The sequence below is a fragment of the Rhinolophus sinicus genome, linkage group LG03 (genome assembly GCF_036562045.2).
Source record: "Rhinolophus sinicus isolate RSC01 linkage group LG03, ASM3656204v1, whole genome shotgun sequence".
NCBI lineage: Eukaryota > Metazoa > Chordata > Mammalia > Chiroptera > Rhinolophidae > Rhinolophus > Rhinolophus sinicus.
In genome coordinates, this window is record NC_133753.1 from 33,447,526 (window position 1) to 33,467,770 (window position 20,245).

A 20,245-nucleotide genomic window follows, 5' to 3' on the forward strand; every position below is an offset into this window, starting at 1 on the left:
CACAGGCTTTTATAATTCACATGTTCTCTTTTCCCAGGAAAATATCTATCTACAGTCAATATTTTAGCCCATTTTCAGGAAAACATTGAGCTCTCCTTAACAAATAATTGCCTTTCATGAGAAAACCAAACAGATAAGGGTAATTCATTTGCTATATCACTCCTTATCTATAAATATAATGTCTTAGTATGATTCTCTCCTATATTCTATGCAAAATCGGATTCTATAAACTTAACTGCATAACAGAAATGATTAAGTATTTTTACCAAGATGTAAGCAAATTGTGCACAACTAAACTCAGTTTTTAGAGACTGAATTACACATCTAAGTAGACAAGGGCTAACTCCTCTCCCTGAAGAAGAAAACAAGTGGGCTCTAAACTGGGATGAGGGCAATTTAACCAAAGTCATTATTTCACAACCCTCAGGACAAAGAGTAGCGAGAGTTCAGAGTGGGATGTGCCATTGGTCTCAGCAGCCCAACCCTCACTACTCAGCCCCTCTTCTCAGCTACCACGGAAAAGAGTGAGCAAGAAATGTTTTGCTCTTGAGAAGAAATAGGAAGAGGCAGGGAAGACACAGACAGTAAGGACTTGGGGCTGCTGAGATCCAGTTAATTTCAGGTGAACTTGCGCAGGGAGTTCTCCGGTACAAGTTTTAAACCAAGACTGATCTTCAAATTGGCTGTATTAAAAAGTTTTTAATTTAAATAAGACAGCTACAGGTATGAAGATGTACTGTGTTCATAGGGAAAATTGTAAATAACCCAGACATAGTTTCTGTCTGTAAGTCAGGAATAGTTTATGATTATGTATTTGGTAATTCATTATGCATCAATGAACACTATAAAACAATGCATCAAATGCTTATAACTAGATTTAAATCAGGATATGGAGCCATATATATGATTATAACTATTAATGACAACTACTATTTATTCAACACTTTTTATATTTTATTTCCAGTTCATGCCACAATATTCCAAAGGAAGTTCAATCATTCATTTTACACATAAGGAAATGAGGCTTAAAGAGGGTAAGTAACTTGCCCAAGATAGAGAAAAGATTTAAAAATTGAAAATGAATACTTAATTGTAGGATCAAGCAACTCCAAAGTCTTATTCCACTAACAAAACTGCCTAAAATTTTCATAAGAGAAAAAAAAAAACTTGAAAAAAGCATGAGAAGGTAGTAACATTGTTTATATAATGGCACTGTATTATTTTTCTTATATTTATGGTCTATAAGGTGGCATTATTGTAATTTTATGTGGGAAAAATTAGTAAAGAAACTCAGTTTTTACTGTAATGTAGTAATAGGGGTCAAATTTAATCCTCTGCCTTAAACCAAAACACTGAACAAAGTATGTAAAATAATGGGTTTAAAGACATAGGAAAACAGGCTGAATCCAAACAGAGTGAGAACTCAGTCTTGCTGAGTTGAATAGAAAGTGTGGAGATAGGGGAAGCCAAGGTGACTAGAATTTGGGGGGTAAAATACTGCAGAAGAGAGCTTCAAAGAAAGCTCTGGATAGCTACAGAAGTTTTCCTTGACTCTTTGTCTGAGTACTGATTAGCACATGTGTGTGAAGAAACTATCAAAGCCAAAGAAAGAACCACAAGAAAGGTACAGTAAAAAAAAAAAAAATCCCTAGAGCTCAGAAAAGGGTGTGTATAATATGTGTTCCCACTAGCCAGTGTGTAAAAAATGTTAACACAAAGAATGAAGCAGAATTCTTGGAAGTATATTACCTCAATAGCGGGGCCAAATTAGCACTAAATTAGAGATTGATCTGTACATATCCTAAGAAAGTTTAAAAGCAAGCCTCAACAAGATTAGACTAATTTAAACTAACTTAACTGTATTCCAGAACAAAGCCAAAAACATTTAAAGAAATAAAACAAACCACTACCCAAAAATATAAAATTCACAATGTCTGGCATCCAATCAAAAATTACCAGAGAAGTAAAACAACATAAGCAGGAGGGAAATCAATAAATAGAAACACACCCAGTAATGACAGAGATATTAGACAAGAAGGTTAAAAGAACTATTATAAATGTACAATAATTCCTTACCTAACATCATTAATAGGTTCTTGTAACCATGGTAAAAAGATGTATAATGAAACCAATTTTACCACAGACTAATTGCTATAAATAAAAGTTCCTACAGCATATCATCAACATTATACTGAAATGATATTGAATGAAACAATGTTATTCGAGGACCTGGCATATTCCATATGAGCATTATGCACACAGAATTGGAAGACAGAAAGAGACTTAAATCAAATTTATGGAGATGAATAACATAATGCCTGAGGTGAAAAATATACTGGATAAGATTAACAGAAGATTACACGTTGTAGAAGAAAAGATTAGTGAGTTAAAAATAGCAATAAAACTATTCAAAAATTAAAGAAAAAATACTTTTAACAAAAGAGATTCAGTGGCTTTGGACATCATCATGTAACCTAACATATGTAACTGAAGTGCGAGAGGGCAGTATACAAAATATATTTAAAGAAAAAATGACCAAGGTGTTTTCCAAACTTGAAGGTAATTATAAGTCCAACATCTACAAAGCTCAACAAACCCAAAAGATAAAAATAGCAATAGACTTCTTATCAGAAACAAGGCAAGCCAAAAGATATTGGAAGAACTGCTTTAAAACAATGAATTATGGAAATGTAATGGCTGTGTGCGATGTCAGAGGGATAGTGGATGGGGGGAGGGGGTTCACACGGTGTGAGGGATATAAATGATAAATGTCTAAGTATTACTTTGTCTTGTGTACCTGAAACTAATAAAAAAATAAAAATAAAAATAAATACATAAATAAAAAACAATGAATTTAAAAAGCTGACAAACTGTAATTCTATAACTTGCAAAAACTCTCAAAAGTGAAAGTGAAATAAGACTTTTTCAGACATACAAAACCTAAAAGAATATATGACAAGAATTCCATGCATTAGTTATAGGATGTCCTTCAAGGGAACAAAAATAATACCAGATGGAAATTTGTATCTACACAAAGGAATGAGGAGTATCAGAAATGGTTAAAATGTGGATAAATATATTTTTTCCTATTTTTAAATTGATTTAAAAGATTATTTTAAAGCGCAGATAATAACAATGTATTGTTGTGTATATAACATATCTAGTGGTAAAATACATGACAAAAAAATTCACAAAGGCCAAGAAAGAGGAAATAGAAGTATACAGTTCTAAGGTTCTTACACTATATGGGAAGGACTATAATATTATTTGAAGATAGACCATGATAAATTTAAAAATTCTACTGTAAATTCTGGAACTACCACTAAACAAACAAAAAGATATAGCTAATAAGCCAAAAACCTAACATAGAAACATAATAAATACTCATTTAATCCAAAAGGTAGGAAACAAAGGAAAAAAAACAAAGAACAGATAAGACAAATAGAAAATACATAGTAAGATAGATTTAAATCAACAATAACAATTATCTTAAACAGGAATGGTCTAAACTCACCAACTAAAAATCAAATTGTAAGATTGGGAAGAAAAAAAAGAAAGCAAGATTCTACTATGTATGCTATTTACAAGAAACTCACTTTTTAAAAACATAGAAAGGTTACAAGTTAAAAAAAATAGAAAAAGATAAACCACACTAACACTAAGTAAAAGAAAGCTGAGCGGCTATATTAAGATCGATGTAGATTTCAGAATAAGGAATATTACCAGAAAAAAGAATCATTTCATAATGATAAAGGGAGTACATAACAATCCAAAATGTTTATTCAGATAGTAAAAAAGCTTCAAAATGAATGAAGCAAAAGCTAATGGAATTCGAAGGATAAATGGACAAATTTATAATTACAATTAAAGATTTCAATACTCTATATCAATAATTGACAGAAAAAATAGACAGAAATTCAATAAGTATATAAAACACTACCAAATAAATTAATCTAACTAACATTTATAGAACACTTCACCCAATAAACAAACACACATATTTATCAACATTTACCAAGACCATAATCTGGGTCATAAAAGAAGTCTCGATAAATTTTAAAAGATTCAAGGGTAAGGGGAATAAGAGGTCCAAATTTCCAGGTATAAAACAAGTAAGTCATGGGAGTGTAATGTACAACATAAGGAATACAGTCAGTAATATTGTGATAGTATTACTATCACAGTGTCAGATGGTTGCAAGACTTATCATGGTGATCACTTCCTTAGGTATATAAATGTTAAATAACTATGGTGTATACCTGAAACTAATATAATATTGAATGTTAGCTATATTTTAATAAAAATCTTTAAAAAATAAAATGAAAAATATTTTTAAAGACCTCATACAATGTATGTTATGTAATTACACAGAGTTAAATAATAAATCAATAACAAAAGGATTTTAGATAGTCTCGCAAATATTTGAAAACTGAAGAACACACTTCTAAATATCCCATGAATTAACTAATTTTCAAAAGAAATTAGAAAATATTTTGAATGAAAATAAAGGCAAAATATACCAAAATTTGTGGGATGCAGCTACAGCAGTGATTATAAAAATACAAAGATTCAAAATCAATGCTTCCATCTTAAGAAATTGGGCAAATAAGAGCAAAGTATAACTAAATTAAGCAGATGAAAGGAAATAAAGGTAAAAGCAAAATCAATGAAATTTTTAAAAAACATAATAATAATAATAATAGAGAAAATCATTGAAGCCAAAAGTTAGTTCTTTGAGAAAAAAATAATAAAATTGGACAAACTCTAGTCAGGCTGATCAAAATAAAAAAGAGAAAAGACACAGATTACCATTTTCAGAAAAGAGAAAAGGAACATCTCCAGAAATATAAATATTAAAGGATTAACAACAGATTATTAACATTATGCCAATAATCCTGCAAGCTTTAATGAAATGGAAAAAATCCTGGAGAGACACGTAACAGATCAGAAAAAGCTAAAGAAATTCATCAGCACCTAACCAATATTACAAGAAATGTTAAAGGGACTTCTTTAAGAACAAGAAAAAATAAAATATCAAAAATATGAATAATAAAATGGCAATAGCTACATACCTATCAATAATTACTTTAAATGTAAATGGGTTCAATACTCCAATCAAAAAACACAGCGTGGAAAAGAAAACAAGATGCATAAACATGCTGCCTCCCAGAGACCCACTTCCGATCAAAAGACACAGACAGAGTAAAGGGATAGAAAAAGATATTTCATGCAAATGGAAATTAAAAAATATTAAAAAGCTGGGGTAGCAATACTTATATCAGCAAAAATAGACTTTAAGACAAAGGCTATAACAAGAGACTAAAAAGGACATTTCACATACAGTAACTAAGATATAGAAGCAACTTAAGTGTCCATCGATAGATGATTCAATAAAGATGTGGTACATATATGCAATGAAATATTACTCAGCCATAAAAAAGAATGAAATCTTACCATTTGTGACAACATGGATGGACCTAGAGGGTATTATGCCAAGTGAAATAAGACAAAGACAAATACTATATGATTTCACTTATATGTCAAATCTATAAAACAAAATAAATGAACAATCAAAACAGAAACAAACTCATACATACGGAGAACATACTAATGGTTGCCAGATGGGAGTAGGAGTTAGGGGGCTGGGTAAAAAAGGAAGGGATTAAGAAGTACAAATTGGCAGTTACAAAATAGTCACCAGGACGTAAAGTACAACATAGGGCATATAGTCAATAATATTGTAATAACTATGTATGGTGCCAGATGGGTACTAGATTTATCAGGGGATCATTTTGTAAGTTATGTAAATATCTAACCACTATGCTGTACACCTATTAACATAATGTTGAATGTCAACTGTAATTGAAAAGAAATAAATGTACCGGTATATATGTATATACAGAGTGTGCAAAAAAAATGTATACACATTTTAAGAGATGTTATCTTTAGATAATACCCAGTATATATTAGAAAACTACTTGCTATTTTTGGCACCCTGGTATATATTAGGAAACTACTTGCTATTTTCTATTTAGGGAAGACTTCCGTGCCTTCTACTATAGTAGGATTGAATGCAAAAAAAAAAAAAAAAAAAAAAAAACAATGAGAAAAGAAACAAATAGTGATGTCAGCAATATAGCAGAATAGGAGGTCCCCAGCCCTCATCCACCACCCCGCCCCACCCTGCCCACACAGAAACACAGATTTGGCAACCACCCATGGACAAAAGTGCCTTTGTGAGTGCTTTAGGATCCAGGTAAGAGGCTGAGACACCACAGTAAAACGAAAGAACTAGGAAACCCACTTTGAGAAGGTAGGCCTGCCAACTGTGAACCTGGCTACGGACCCAGAGGCAGCCCCATCTCCCTGAGAACTCAACCCCAGCCCAGCTCATCTGTGGTCCTACCACCAGCCCCTCCTACCCACAACCCAACAACAGACCTGCCCAAGCTCAGACCCAACTGAGGACCCAGAAATAGCCCTGTGAACCAGCTCTAGCCCCACTCAACCATGGTCCCAGAGGCAGTCCTGGGCAGCTAGGCACCCAGTAAGAACCATGCCCATCATGCGTTGGTAACAGGCACACCAACCACAGAATCAAAGGTAGATTCAGAAAACCATAGTCTAGGGAGCAGTCCAGTCCATCCGAGGACCCAGCAAAAGCTATGCTCACCTATGTCCAACTATGGACCAGGAAGTAGCTTTGTAACCTAGCTTTGGCCTCACTACACTGTGGTCCCGGAGGTAGTCCCATCGGAGTGGGGACCCAGCAGGAGCAAGTTTTTATCTGCTGAAACCCATCTGTAAAGACTGAAAGAAATGACTGCTCCTTCAAATTCACAGGCACCAATGCAAGGCTACAGGATGATAAGGAGTCAGGCAAACATATCACCACCAATAAGCCTCCAGTAACTGACTCTAAAGAAATGCAGATCCATATACTGCTTGATAAAGAATTTAAAATAATCATCCTAAAGACGCTCAATGAACTACAAGAGAACACAGATAGGCTAAATGAAATCAAGAAAACAATATATAAACAAATTAGAAGTTCAACAAAGCAAAAGAAACCACAAAATTTTAAAAGACAAATAAACTGAACGACAGTCCATGTTCATGGATTGGAAGAATTAATAATATTGCTAAAATGTCCATATTTCATAAAGCTATCTATACATTCAATGCAATCCCTATCAAAATCCCAAAGGCATTTCTTACAGAAATAGAAAAAAAAAATTATAAAATTCTGCTGGAATCACAAAAAACCTTGAATAGTCAAAAATTTTTGAGCAAGAACAGCAAAGCTGGAGATATTAAATTACCTGACTTTAAAATATATTATAAAGTAATTGAAACAGTATGGTACTGGCATAAAAAGAGACACAGAGACCAGTGGAACAGAATGAATCTACGCGCATACTGTCAACTGATCTTAAACAAGGGTGCCAAGAATACACAATGGGGGAATATATAATCTTTTCAATAAATAGTGTTGACAAAACTGGCTCTCCACGTGCAAAAGAATGAAATTGGATCCTTATTTCACACCATATGCAAAAAATCAACTCAAAATGATTGAAGACTTAAATTCAAAACATGAAGCAATACTTTCAGAAGAAAACATAGGGAAAAATTCTTCTAGACATTGGACTGGGCAATGATTTCTTGGATATGACACCAAAACCACAGTGAACAAAAGCAAAAATAGATAGGTAGGATTACATCAAATGAAAACACTTCTGCACAGCAAAGGAAACAACTAACAAAATGAAAAAGCAACCTAAACAAAGGGAGAAAATATTGTAAACCATGTATCTGATAAGGGATTAATATCCAAAATATATAAGAAACCCATACAACTCAACAGTAAAAAACAAAAACAAAAAAACTGATTTAAAATGGGCAAAGTATCTTAGTAAACGTTTCTCCCAAAAAGACACAAATGGCCAAAAGATGTATGAAAAGGTGCTCAACATCACTAATTACCAGGGAAATGCAAATCAAAACCCCAATGAAATATACCCCCATACCTGTTAAGATGGCTATTATTTAAAAAAAAAAAAACAAGACAAGAAGTGCCAGTGAGGATGTGAAGAAAAAGGAAATCTTGTACATTATTGGTGGGAATGTACATTGGTACAGCCACCATGGAAAACAATAAGGAGGTTCCTCAAAAATTTTTCAATAGAATTACCATCTGATCTAGCAATCCCACTTTTAGGTATATACCCAAAAGAACTGAAGTCTGCATCTCAAAGAGATAGCTGTGCTCCCATGTTCATTTCAGCATTATTCGCAATAGCCAAGATGGGGAAACAACCTAAAAGTCCATTGAAGAATGAATGAAGAAAATGTGGTGTAAACATATAGTAGAATATTATTCAGTCTTGAAAGAGAAATAAATCCTGCCATTTGCAACTACAAGGGTGGACCTAGAGAACACTGTGCTAAGTGAGATAAGCCAGACAAAGAAAAACAAATACTGCATATCTCACTTATATGTGGAATCAAAAATAGTTAAACACAAACAGAAAGTAGAATGGTGGTTGTCAGGGGGTGGGAGAGGGAAAAATAGGGAAGTGTCAGTCAAATGGTACAAAGTTTCAGTTATGTAAAATCAATAGGCTCTGAAAATCTACTGTGCAACACAGGGCCTATGATTAACAATACTGGGCTGTATACTTACAATCTTGCTAAGAGGAAAGGAAAGGAAAAATCACGAAAGGAAAAATATCTACAGCTTTTTATAAGGAAAGAAAGAAAAGAGGGAGGGAGGGAGGAAGAGAAGGAAGTAGAGAGAGTGGGAGGAAGAAAGGGAAGGAGGAAGGGAGGTCAGTCCCAAATGGCCTCATATCTATTAAAGAAATTGAATTTAAAGTTTAAAAAAACAAAAGAAACCCTCCAGGACTAGGTGGCTTCACTAGAAAATTCTACCAAACATTTAAAGAAAAATAAAACCAGCTAACTTTGCACAAACACTTCAAGAAAACAGAATATAAGGAATATTCATTTTATGATGCTAGAATTATCTTCGTACTGAAACTGGGCAAAAATATTAAGAAAACTTAGCCCAATATTTTTCATAAGAACACAGACACAAAAATTCTTTAAAAATTATCTAAAGAAACTCAACAATACATTTAAAAAAATGATAATACATAGGTAAGACCAAGTGGTTTTATTCAAGGAGTGAAAGAATGGGTCCATATTCAAAATCAATCAATGTAATTCAACATATTAACAAATTACAGAAGAAAAACCATATGGTCTTCTCAATAGATGCAGAAAAAGCAATCGACAAGCTTCAACATCCATTCTTGATCAAAATTCTCAGTAAGCTAGGAACAGAAGGCCACTTCCACAACCTGATAAAGGGTGACTACAAAAATAGAAAAACAAGACTACTGGGGGCTTCAAAAATTCATTTATTTGGGTTCTTTCCCAGTGTTTGCTATTGTGAGCAGTGTTGTAAGGAATCTCATTATCAAGAATCCCGCTCTCTGATCACCACTTCCTGTATTTCTAGTTTACTCCTCTTAGAACTCTAACCACTCTTGTGAGACAGATTAGCATGTTGTTAGGTAGACAGGGAGGCCCCTGGTGGAATAAACAAAAGGCAGCCATATCCTGAAACTCCAGGTTCTGGAATGGCTCCTTCACTCCAGGACAAAGATATAAGAATGTGACTTGAAGTTAATAAATTATTTCATAAATTCCTTTTGGCCAGACAAATGCAGCAGATCTGATAGATAGGAATGGGTTATTTTGCTAATCCCTTTAGGGTGGGCAAATAGAATAAACCTGGTAGACTAATTCCATTAAAAGGTGTCAGCTCCCCTTCCCCAAACAGGCAAGGGAAGGTATAAAAGTAAGAGCTTTTGCCTCAGTCAGGGAACATCTCATTCGGCAACCTCCTCCCGCTCCGGAGCTGTAACCCTTACTTTTAATAAACTATCCTCTTTTACAACTCCTCGCCTCTCCTGGGTCCGTGCTTCCATTCTTCAGTTTCATGAGACACAATCCCGGCACTCACTCACTCACAGGAAATTCTCCACATCATTTGGGGACACAGAGAAATTATCCTCCATCACTTGAGTCTTCCAGGATCTACATTCCCTCAAGCCCACCACCTTTTCAGTATCTCTCACCCTCCTCAAGATTTTCTTTCTTCTTTCCCCAGCTTACAATGCCACGGACAGTCACTATCCCTCTCACTGTATACTCCCACTACTTCAAACCCACTTGGCAAAACCACACTCTGGTAAAATCCAACTCTGCTGACTCTACAGAGTCTGACTGTATTGGGGCAGCTGGAGAAAACCACCAGAGAAAACCACTCAGTGAGCTGAATGGCCTGACATTGTATCCCCAGCACAAGCCTCAGGGGGATTCCCAGTGCTGTGAGGCAATCGTCCTATTTTGTCCATCTTTCCTGTATTTCCCTAGTCTTTTCTCTCCCACTCTCCTAGCCCAGTGCCTCTCAAAATATCTGTTGTGAAAGACCAGATGTTTTTATTTCCATTCCATTATAGACCAATACTTCTGTAAAATACAACAAAAATGTTACAGCGATGTCAACTGCTCTAAAACTTTCTAAATGTTCACTCTCACTTTCTGTATTCATCCGGCACATCAGTAAGCGAGAACTCACAAACTGGTCACTCCCATGCACTGCGATCCCAGATGACTCTTTCACACCTTCTCCTCTCCCCTCCAACAGCCACATTTTCTACCCCTTTTCACTGGATTGATAACCTTGTTTCGTCTTTTGTAGGGAAGGAATGAAAGATGATCAAAAGGGTCCAACCTTCCATATACTTTCTCTCCCTTCACTACAGATGAATGTCCATGTTCCCATCTAAGGCCAAATCCTCCATTAATGCACTGGATTCACCCACTCAAGGACGTTGTTTCATCAATTCTTTTCTTGCATCAAAGATTTTTTTCATTCCCATCAGTCTAAATGCTCTTATTTCTCCCATCTTAAAAATAATAAATCTCTCTTGATGCTCCTTCCCCTCCAGATTCTTTATTCCACAATCCTTTCGTGCTAGCTATTACACTTTCTCCAGTCCCTCTTCTCCTTTCCTTAACCTACTCTATTCAGGTTTGCCCCACCACTCCCTTAAACTGCTTTCTCAAGGTCAAAGGCATCCACTTTGCAAAATCAAACAGTCAACTTGATAGGGTAGGTAGATAGAAACGAGCAGGAGAAAGTTTGCCCAGATTAGAAAGCCCCTTGCTGCAGCTTCTACCTGGGTCAAGAGCCCTGACAGCTGCCCAGCAGGACTCCAGGTTTACACTTACTTTTAAATCAAAGAGATAGTTGTTAAAAGTCAGAGAAGGGGGAACCCATCCTGTTTGTCACCAATACCCTACTAGCCCAACAGGACTCCAGGTTTACACATACCCCAAAGGGATGTGAAAATACATTTCCCAAAATCAAAACCACATCCCCTTGGTTTACACATGCCCCTAAATCAAAGAAACACATTGCTAAGTGCCAGAGGACTCAGCACGTCAGGGGAAGAAAGAGATAAGAGATGGAAAGGAGAAGGCAATTCTACCCATAAAATAAAAGCCTTCACACAATGTAAGGCGAGGCTGTTTCCCTCTCTTGGGTCAGCCCCCTCCATGTTTGAGTGTACTTTCTTTTACAAATAAACTTCTGCTGTTCTTGCTGCACAAATTTCTGTCTCTTGATTGAAGGCTTTCCTTCAAGAAGACAAGAGCTGAGGTTTCAATGGCATTTTCCCAGTAACAAACTGTCAGTCTTCGAAGCAGACACTTGTGCTGGTCTGCATCAGGCTCCCGGCCCACCTCTGATGTCAACCACAGCTGTGCTAGAAAGTTCCATGCTCACTAACAGCATCTTTACAAGCACCCACCTCACCTCTCTCTGCTTTTCTGCCTCAAGGCTTTCTCCCACAGGAGCCTTCAAAGCACAGAAGTGGAGGGGAGATAATGTCCTGAGAAAACCCTCAACCAATGGGGGAAACGTCCCAGCTTCCCATCACTTGAACAGACAATTCTGGGAGCACTCTGTGCCCTTCTCAGATGTCTCAGTGGAGCTGACTCCATAATCTAGAGCAGCCACCCCAAAACACACCCTATACTGGCTTTCTTCCTCCATGGTCCCACTTCCCCCACTCTCTCATTCCTGTTCCTTGGATCACTTCCCAAATAACACTTGTACTGGAGACCCTGTCCGCAGGAGGCTCTGCTTTTAAAGGAGCTCACACTAACGCAATCCTTATCTAACTTACCGACCACATTTGACATGGCTGACCATTCTCTCTTTCTTGAAACAAATTTTTACTTGGCTCCTATGATATTAACTCTCCTGTTTGTCCTACCTCACCAATTGCTCCTTCTCAGTCTCTGCCAGTCCTCCACCTTCACTTCTGGGTCCTTAGCCATTTTTCCAGACCTACGCTTCCTCCTTTGGGGATGTGAGCCAGTATCATGGCTTTTAATATACCCAAAGGCTGATGACTCTCAAACTGCTATGTTGAGACTTCCCCCTGTACTCCAAACTCAGACATCCAAGTGCCGATTACATATCTCTGTCTCTACCAAAATGTGTAATGGACATCTCAGACTTGGTGCTTCCAAAACTAGACTATTGATCTCCCTGCCATCCTCACCTGCCCTCATCTACTCCTTCTACAATCTTCTCTCTAAATTCATGGCAACTCCTTCCTTCCAGTTGCTCAGTGCAAAGTCCTTAGAATGCTCTTTGATGTCTCTCTTTGTCTCATACTGCATGTTTAGACTATCAGCAAATCCTGCCAGTTCTAGCCTCAAAACAGTAGATATGTTATATTGGAGATGAGTGTGTGTGTGGGAGAGGGAGAGGGGGAGGGGGAGGGGGAAGGGGAGGGGAGGGGGAGGGGAGGGGGAGGGGGAGGGGGAGGGGGAGGGAGAGGGAGAGGCTAAAATCTGACTAGTTGTCACCACTTCCACTGCTCCCTCTTAAAGCAAGTTAGCATCGTCTTTGGCCTACATTCTACCTAACTGGTGTCACCCATCATTCACCTTTAGTCAATTTTCAAACAAGCAGCCAGAGCAATATTGTTAAAATGTATGTTAGCTCACATTACTTCTGTTATCGAACTACTTCACAGCTTCAAAGTCTCCACACTCGCTCTGAGGGCTACACCACCCTGCCCTCCGTCACCTAAACTCACCTCCTTCAACTCGCCCTTCGCTCACTCTGCTCCAGGTACACTGGCTTCCCTGCCATTCCTCAAGTACACCAGGCATATTTCTGGCTCTGTCTTTTCTTTTCTTTTCTGTTTTTTAAATTAAATTTATTGAGTGACATTAATTCTATAGGTTTCAAGTGTACAATTCTATACCATCTTTATATTGCATTGTGTGCTCACCACCCAAAGTCAAATCTTCTGTCACCATCTATTTGACCCCCTTTACCCTTTCTTTCCTCCCCCCTCTTCCCTTCCTCTCTGGTAAACACTAAACTCTTGTCTGTGTCTATCTGGGGTTTTTTTATTTGTTTGTCTTGTTCATTTGGTGTTTTCAATTTTATATCCCACACATGACTGAAATCATATGGTTCTCAGCTTATTCTCTTATTTTGCTTAGCATGATGTTCTCAAGATCTATCCATGTTGTTGCAAATGGCAGTATTTTATCTTTTCTTATGGCTGAGTAATATTCCATTGTATACCCAGGGTGCCAAAAAATCATATACAAGTGGACACTTTCGTCAATGTTGCTCAAGCAGTAGTTCGCCATAATCATAAGTGTCTGGACACTGATGGTAACCACTTTGAGCATCTCTTGTAACTGCAGAAGTCAAATGTGACTTGTATTCATCTTTTGTTATTGGTATATATTGAGTATTACAATTTTAATATAGTTTTCCTTTCTTCTAATGTATATACATTTTTGTGGCACCCTCTGTATAGGTACACCCTCTTTATCCAATCATCTATTGAAGGACACTTGTTGTTTCCACATCTTGGCCACCATGAATAAAGCTGCAATGAACATAGGGGAACATATATCTTTACAGATAAACATTTTCAGATTTTGGGGGTAGATACCCAGAAGAGGGATTGCTGGGTCATATGGCAATTCTATTCTTAATTTTTGCGGGGGAACCTCCATACTGTTTTCCATAGTGGCTGTACCAATTTACAAATGAGGGCTCCTTTTTCTCCACAGCCTCTCCAACACTTAAATTATAACTTTTCTTGTTGATAATTGGCTCTACCTTTCTATATGCCTTTAAGGACTTGAGGGATAACATATAAGTGGAAAGATATAAAATGCATGTATTAATTTAATATATTAGTTGTGAGAGGCTTTTTTTTCCCCAGCTGTCTCAGTTTTAGACTTAGCAAACCACTCAGGTTTATTGCAAAAGCATTGGATCCCCTTGCATGAGATTTGTTGGCTTCTGCTCCAAAAAACACTAAGAAGTAGAAAAACTTTGCCTGAATATTATAATTGATAAATAAATAACAACATAATTACCACTCTTTGTATGGTAAACTATTTTGCATAATAGTTTTTAAAAGCTTAATAGTCATACTACTATATACACACATACATCTGTAGTTCCATACAAAATTACAGTTTAATTAATTGACCCAATAGGCATAAGATAAGCTTGATCCTTCAAGTCTCCTTAGGAAATTAGCCTTGATTCAGATAGCTCTGAATTGTCTGGCGGCGTGTACCTGTGCTGGCTGGCCTCTTGACTTGAAGGACTTTGTTTTTGACTTGTAGTTACTGAATTATAAACAGAGAAAAGCTTTCTGGACACCAAGCTAACGGTCAATAAACCTATCTGGGTCCTTTCAGAAAAAGAATATTCAATGCAGCATTCATAGTTCATATAACCTTGCCTCCACTGTTTCCCATAAAAGTAAGTGTGATGAGAGAAAAATCCAAGAAAAAGAGTCTTTACCTTAAGAACCAAGTGCTGGAATTATCACTACTATGAAACAAACAAAAGTAAGATCCTGAACTCCTTTCTATATACAAATGAGGTGGGAGCAGGGTGGTATTTCCTGCGTGTCATGGCTAGGCAAGTGGAAAAAACAAAAAGGATAATCAACAGTGTTTACAAAATTTAGGTAAATTCCTAAAGAACTCATTTGTTCTCAGGGCTTGAGTTTCCCCATTTGCAAAATGTCGGCTTCCCATTGTGCATTAAAACCCTGACCCTCAATATAGCAGCAGAGAAAAGATACCCAGCCTATAAAGGGCCCAGTAACTCAAGGGTTGAGAATGGTTTCATATCTTCTGCCTTTAAAACTGTTTTTGGTTGGGGCAAGTAAAGAACAACACAAAGTCAAACTCCACATTTTAAATCATCAGTAATTCAACAAGCAACAAAACTCTGTGTTTATAGTGTCAACTTGACTCAAAAAAAAAAAAATCCTAATTAACTTTCTTTAAAATAAAAAAGATGTCTTGCATTTTCACATAATCCTTCAGAGTAATTGTCATTTTCATAACAGCTAGTTCAGCCCCTTAACCCTATCACAGAGTCAAAAAGAAGACATAGTGTTGTCCTCAAGAGTAGTCAGGACATTCAGATTTATTAATTATCACCAACACATACAAGGACAAACAGAAGGACTAGAGGCATTTCTCATTCAAACCAAAGCAATAGATTTTTGTCAAATGCATCTGATTTAGAGAATACCAAAAGGATAAACATAAGAGAATTTCTTTCTTCAAAGTGTTTACAATTTAGTTACTGGATAGACATAATAAAATTAGAAAAAAAAATTAAGATAATCAGTTAAAATTAAAGAATTTCAAATTAACCAGACTCAGGTATTCCAAAAGACTTTTAAATCAAAATTGCTAATCTGGGAATTCCCCATTGCTTCCAATTACATGCTGTTGAATATGAAAGTACTGACACGGGATAAAGTCATTCTTTTTTCCTATAACCATACCAGGTTAGTTGGGGAGCTGCCAAGCACTCTCTGTGACATGGAACAAAAGCCAGGGACATAGCTACAAGTGTGTCCCAACACAATGATTGCTAAGAGTAGATACTCTGTGAGTTTTTCTTTTTAACTTGAATTACATATGGTGCCCTCCAAAAAGATCCTAGATAGTTCTGGGAGGCCAAATTGCTATCTCTAGATAAGCCTATGAGACCTGTGGTTACTTACATCCCACAGTGGCTGTTATTCAGCCCAGGGAGATGCCAGGGGATTTTTACCCCATTTCAGTAGATTCTCAAGCCAATTTGGTCCCTAGTCCCCAAAACAGGTTCCAAAGGACAGAGATCCACAGGGCTAACCTAATCCCACTGCCTTCCTCTCACTTGGGTGACTGTTCCATTAATTATCTCTCATTTTACACATCTTCAGTCTCTCCCTGTCTACTGGCTTTTCCTCTCAAGCCTACAAATCCACTCAAATCTCCCCCCTTAAATCTTTTATTGGAATGCTGAGCTGCCCTCTCATCGCCTCACCTTCTATAAATCTCTTGACAGAACAGCCTGTATTCACTAGCTCTACCCCTTCATCTCCCTTTACACCTTCAGGACTCTGATCCTGCAGCTCCAGCTCTCTTTATACCCGTCAGCTGAAACGAACTCCCAGGTCACCAGCCACCTTCTCACTGCTGTTTGAGCTCTAGACTTTAAGACATTAAAATTGCTGCCTTTGGCGGCTAGGACCACACTCCCTCAGGGCCTCCCTCCTCCCTCTGGTTCTTCTTTCTTGGTCTCATTTGTGACGCTCTAGTTAGCCACCTCTTCATAAACATTTGCACCTGTAAAGCTTTGCCGTTTTTCTCCCTTTCTTCCTCTACTCACTCTCAGGAGTGATCTTACTTGCTCACTTGCGTAGCTTCTCAGTCCTTTCACTGATGTCTCCCAAATCTGAAACCACCAATTCTCTCCCAAGCTCCAGACTCATATTTCCAACAGCCTGCCTCGCTTCCCTATCCAGAAGTCCCACGTGCATCTTAAATGTGCCCCAAAACAATTCATTATCTTGACCTCCAAATATGCTTCTCTTGCTTTCTGTTTCAATGAGATTTTCACCCAACCAGCTGTCTAATGAAAACCATATAATCTTCACCCCCGTATCTAAACTAAGATCTATAAGCCCTGGATTCTTCCTCCAAAATGTTTCTTACCTCCATATGTTCCTCGTGCGTTACCAGAGTTCAGTCCCTGAATACTTCTTGCTTTGCCTGGTCTGCCAACTGCTAACTCATCTCTCTCCCTGTTTCTCTTCTCTCCTCCACTCTCCCATCTACCGTGTTTCCCCGAAAAATAAGACTAGGTCTTATATTAATTTTTGCTCCAAAAGACACATTAGGGCTTATGTTCAGGAGATGTCATCCTGAAAAATCATGCTAGGGCTTTTTTTCTGGTTAGGTCTTATTTTCGGGGAAACATGGTATGTTCCACCATGCTCCTTTCCACTTTAATTACAGCTACTTGAACAGGAGAGAAATAGGTAGAAATATAGTTAGCCCTGAGAGACTGGCACATTTCCCTAAGTAAGCCCCTGGGAATCCAATGCAACAGCAAATGGACTGTGACTTGCTGGCCTAAAAGATAAATTAAAATTTTCTTAGTATAGTAAATGAGGTCCTCTGGGATTAGGCCCCAACCCAGCTCACCTGCACTCACTCACCCCCACACATAATTCCTACACATGCATCACAATGAGCCACAAAGCATTTCCAGTCACTTGTCACTTCGGGTACTACAGACCTGTGCTTCTGCAGTTTCCACTGCGTGGGGTGTACTGTGCCTCACCCATCCCCACGTGCAGATGCTTTCTTGGATTCCAGGCCCAACTCAAGTGTCATCTAACTCTTCCTGCCTCATCAAGTGGAGTCATTATCACCTCCCTCCGCACTCCCACACAACTCTGGTGGTACCCCTCTCCTAGCACTTAGTACCCCACTTACATTATGTAACTGACTGTGAGGTCTTCATATTGCAAAAACCTGGTACAATACGAGTACTTACCCTATGGTACAAATTCAATAAACAAACATCCATTTAACTGCTAGGGCTGACCCAAGTCAAGAGATAACTTTGCACTGCCTGGGCCTTAGGCCTGTTGCCAGGGCCAAACGCAGTGGAACAAGACGATTTACTGAGGTGTTAATTCGTCCTTTCTTCCTACTGCTGTTGCTGTTATCAGCATTTTTCCTTCTCTCTGCCAAGAAGGTAAACAGACAACTGTTAGTTTGGAGTTCTGGACTCCTTGACCAGAGTCACATGAGATTGTTAATGGTTTTGTGTATTGCAGGGTCATAAATGGAAGTTGCAAGATCCTACAAAAGTTCCCATCCAGACAGTAGTTTGTGAAAGAAGGCCTCTGCCATAAGGGAAAGGACACGGATATTCTTCAAGACCGGGAAAGGAATGAGTTTGAAGGACTGCACTCTGTCATAAACCCAAGCCCCGTTCCCACTGTGCCCGGATTTGGGGATGTGGGGGGGTGGGGTTGGGGTACTCCAGGAAGCCTACAATGGATGGACAGTATATACTGTGTCCCAGAGTTATCGGAGCTGTGAACCACTGGGGGGCGGGGGTCATCTGACTCGGCCTAGACTGTTAGTCTTCAGCTGCAGCATATCAGACTGTGCGACCATCATGATGGAGCATACTAGCCCCACCCCAAATTTGTGGCACTGCATTAGCCTGGGATTCTTATACAACCCCATGGAGGGGGTGAAGTTACCTCAATAATGATTGAGATGGAATTTTCCCTCCAGCCAGACAACTAAGTCCATGTAATTTACAGAAATAAGAGAATGTGACCTAAAACAATATTGTGATCTAAAATTAATACCTACTACACAACGCTCATTCCAGTCCTCAGGAATATTACAGGATCCCTCAGAGCATCCTTGCAACAGCTTTGAAACATAATATTGGCCCATTCTTACTTTGAACACACTTTATCTAATATATCAAGATGCTATTATAGACAATGAAATTTCTTGCACAAATATCCGTTTAAAACTATTAGAAAGAAAGTCTGCTTGTAGTATGTGCTGTGACATATTCCTTCAAATCATATTGGATGGCAAACCCAAAGGCAGAAACAACCCAGGATGACTAATTACAACTTTTCAGGATACTAGGGTCTAGGAAGCAAGCTACCGTTTTTTTTGGGGGGGGAAGTACAGTTCTCAAGCATGGCCACAAGGTGGCAGAGTGACGCTGTACACCAGAAGCACATCCTCAACTAAAGTTCTGGGACCTAGGGTTTGTTACAGAATCCACGAGGCTGTTAACATAGTAGAGTTAGAAAGCCTGTTTCTAGAGGAGTTTTCTCCCGAGGGATTTATTCTCATATTATTCACTTTTCCATTTCCTAGAGGCAGGCCCTGCAAGAGTCTTGGTGAGGCCTACGTAGCTCTCAGATATTGGCCCCACAGCTCGAGGATCAGCTATCTGTGGAGAATCAATACCTGTGATGAGGCCTGACCCTGCTGGCTAGCACAAAGTTACCACTGAACTTACTGAGGTCTAACTTGAAACCTCCTCAGTTTCAAGGGCCTGATAGAGCCTTGTCCAAAGAGGAAAACAGGAAAGACAAACTCAATGTCAAATATTTCATCAAAGGCAGGCATAACTGCCTCAGTAACGGGAACGTCGACTTTCAATTACACTGTCTTCACACCACTTCCCTTTCTCCTATCAATGTAGGTAGTGCAACTTTTGTAGGGGAGACTGGAACATCCACGGACAGCAATCTGAAAACTGCCATGAATTCATGAGAGAAAATAAACTAATTTGATATTAATTTGAGACTACAAGAAAATTTATTCAAAGAAATGTAGGAAACCCTAATGAGAGAAATAAGGACAGACATAAATAAATGGAGATATATATTACCTATGACTGATTGGCTACCAAGCTTATTTCCCTGGCATCCTCACATAATTCTGTAAGCTGCTATATACTCTATAGTTAAATCCCTTTTTTTAAGTAGTTGAGTGGGTTCTATTGTCTGCAATAAAAACCCTGATTATTCACTATGTTGTATACCTAAAACTATATAATATTGTATGTCAACTATAATTGAAAAAATTTTAATAAAAAAAACTGATGCTATTTAACAGATACCCTTATGTGAGTAAGATAAATGCTTTACTATTAACAGTCTTTAATTTTTATGTAAATTTGTATTTTTATTCTCCAATTAAAAAAGAAATGTGTTGTTAAGTAAAACACCGATGAAGGGGGAAAAAACCTGATTATTACAGAAAA

The 20,245-nt window shown here is 37.8% G+C and overlaps 1 protein-coding gene across 3 annotated transcripts in view; it reads right to left on the reverse strand.

Moving 5' to 3' along the window:
* SYT16 (synaptotagmin 16) overlaps positions 1–20,245 on the reverse strand; it is a 225,984-nt gene that overhangs the window by 196,526 nt on the left and 9,213 nt on the right. Inside the window, exon 1 of one of the 3 annotated variants that reach the window (XM_074327397.1) lies at positions 17,140–17,418. The exons of the other annotated variants lie outside the window; for them this stretch is intronic. The gene's annotated coding sequence lies outside the window, so the exon portion shown is untranslated. Of the gene's footprint in view, positions 1–17,139; positions 17,419–20,245 lie in introns of those variants that run through there. 3 annotated transcript variants of the gene reach the window in all.